The following is a 3,086-nucleotide window of genomic DNA, read 5'->3' on the forward strand; positions in this document are numbered from 1 at the left end:
GAAATTAGAAGGAAGTAAATTCAGGGAATTTTCTTTTATTGAAGTATAGTTGGTGTATAACATTATATAGGTTTCAAGTATACAACATAGTGACTCACGATTTTCACAGGTTTTGCTCCATTTATAGATATTTAAAATGTTGGCAATATTCCCTGTGCTGTGCAATATATCCTTGTAGCTTATTTTATACCTAGTAGTTTGTATCACTTAATTCCCCGCCCTTGTATTGTCCCTCCTCCCTTCCCTCACCCTGCTGTTAAGCACTAATTTGCTCCCTGTATCTGTGAGTCTGCTTCTTTTTTGTTACATTCATAAGTTTGCTTTTTTTTTTTTAGATTCCACATATAAGTGATATCATAAAGTATTTTTCTTTCTCTTTCTGACTTACTTCACCTAGGGTAATGCTCTCCAGATCCACCCATGTTTCTGGACTCCAGTGACTTGCCAGAAATGTTTAAAGTTGTGGAGTTAAGAATTCCCTGGTTGTCTAGTGGTTAGGACTCCACATTTTCACTGCCCAGGGTGCATGTTCGATCCCTGGTCAGTGAGCTAACATTCCTCAAACCACATGGCATGGCCAGAAAAAAATAAATAAAGTAAGGTTCATGGAGTCAACATATTCTCTCCCTATTGGCAGACCTACATGGAACTTAGAAGGCTGCTTCATGAACATGAAATCAAACACGGAGAAACCAATGAATCAGCTGTCTAGTGAATGCCGCTTTGTGATTGTAGTGACAGGAAGTACTCAAAATCAGATGTCTAAATCTCCTATGTTTATCTTCACATTAGAAGTGGTCAAAGACTGATGCTAAAACTTCCTTTTCCCTAGAGAATGGGCAGTTCCAACACTTCCCTCTGTGATTCTTTGTTTCTTACCCCAAGGGCTAGTCCAAGAGAGTGTTGCTTGCCTTTAATGAGATTTTCACCTATTTTGAAAGAAAAGAAAATAATATCTCTCTGGATTAGTGGCCTTTATGGGAACAATTGTGTTTGTTCTGAGAATACGGCATTTGTTATTTTTTATGGCAAAACATCTTTTCCTTTACGCCATGATGGTGGCAAGAGACTGGTGGATCTTTTTCACACTCGTCTTTGGTAAATTGAAAAGTTAGCAGCACTTCATTGGGTCCTCTTTTATTTTTTTTAAACTGAGTCATAAAACCTAAAGGCCTGGAACTACTATCCTATCCACCCAGAGGAACAAACACTGTTTTGATTGATATGTTCTTAAGATATCGTAATGATTTCAAACTGGTTACACTGTACCTTCAAGCAATCTTTCGGGTGATTCATTTTTTATTCATTTTAAGGCTAAATTCTTAGAGGTTTTATTTTATCTCATTTACAAGTTAACAGGGCATATCTTTATAATCCTCAAGTATTTAGAACATCCTGTAAACTTACTTTCTAAGAACACAAGAAGTATATCTTATTACAATAACATCTACCATTTCTTGAGCATATACTGTATGCCAGGCACTGTGAATTCTTTATATAGATTAAGTAGCCCTTTCATAACTCTATGAAGTAACTGTAATTATTATTTTCATTTTAAGATGAAATCATTAGGACATAAAGAGGTTATTAATCTGTCCAAGATCACATAACTAGCAACCAGACCTAAAACTAAAAGCAGGCGTCTGGTTCCAAAGTCCGTTTTCATATTATGTCTCTTGAAAAATCAGAGGCTGTCTTCTCATTGGGAAATTAAACCTGGGTTTTTTATGATAGTAAAACTAATGAGGCCTAGTATATTTTTGAATATTTGACAATTTAAAAACATTCAATGCTAAACCTAATTCACCCTAAGCATAGAAATAAAAAAGTAACTTGCATTTTCTGAGATAAAAAATGAAAATATTTCGATAATTCCCTTTATCCCTTTTTAATCTTCTGTTTGTGAACATTTTGTTCCTAAAATAACTTCTGACTGAAGCTTTATCAAGAACAGTATTTCTTAAGAAAGAAGTTTTTCCGTGTGCTGATACTAGTTTTTTGTTTTGTTTTGTTTCAGCAGAATTCCTCTTTTTAGCCTACTCTGTCATTGTGGCTGGGACAAGACCAGCCTTTATCTCTCTATTCCCTTTTCTGGGACATGGCCTTGGGTTCTGTTCAAGGAGGGTCCTGTCTCTCTCCACCAGCAGAGAATCCTTAGAAGTTTGTGCTTGGTTTCCTGTGAACTTTGCCCCATGTCCCCTTTATCTTTGCTATTTTGCTTTGTATCTTTTTGCTGAAATCAATCATAGCCATGAGTATGACTGAGAGGTGGTCTTGGAGACCCCATGAGACATGATGTAATACACAGAACCCACTAGAGGAAGACTTGAATGTAAATGATTTTTGGTTTGATTTTCTCTCTTAAGAGAGTAAGAAGTGGAATCTCTTGCTACACCTAATATTGCAGAATGTGGTTGGGAGACCCAAAGCATGAAAGCTGAGGCTCATGGTACATGGAAAATTGGCAAATGATACAGACTTCTCAAAAGACACCCACTTGGAAAGGTACACTGAAGAGAAGTCATTGGAAGAAGGCCAAGGAAGTTTTGGAGGATTCAGCATGCCAGAAAGACATCAGTCAAGGGCCAAGCTTGTAAGGAGGACTTTGAAAGGATGGCACTCAGTCTGCTGTGTTAACTCTTTTTTTTTTTTTTTAATAACTCAGTTCAGTTCAGTCTCTCAATCATGTCCGACTCTTTGTGACCCCATGAATCGCAGCACGCCAGGCCTCCCTGTCCATCACCATCTCCTGGAGTTCACCCATATTCACGTCCATCGAGTCGGTGATGCCATCCAGCCATCTTATCCTCTGTCGTCCCCTTTTCCTCCTGCCCCCAATCTCTTCCAGCATCAGAGTCTTTTCCAATGAGTCAACTCTTTGCATGAGGTGGCCAAAAGTACTAGAGTTTCAGCTTTAGCATCATTTCTTCCAAAGAACACCCAGGGCTGATCTCCTTTAGAATGGACTGGTTGGATCTCCTTGCAGTCCAAGGGACTCTCAAGAGTCTTCTCCAACACCACAGTTCTAAAGCATCAATTCTTCGGCGTTCAGCTTTCTTCACAGTCCAACTCTCACATCCATACAT

This window comes from Bison bison, unplaced genomic scaffold (assembly GCF_000754665.1).
Source record: "Bison bison bison isolate TAMUID 2011002044 unplaced genomic scaffold, Bison_UMD1.0 scf7180017864364, whole genome shotgun sequence".
Taxonomy (NCBI): domain Eukaryota; kingdom Metazoa; phylum Chordata; class Mammalia; order Artiodactyla; family Bovidae; genus Bison; species Bison bison.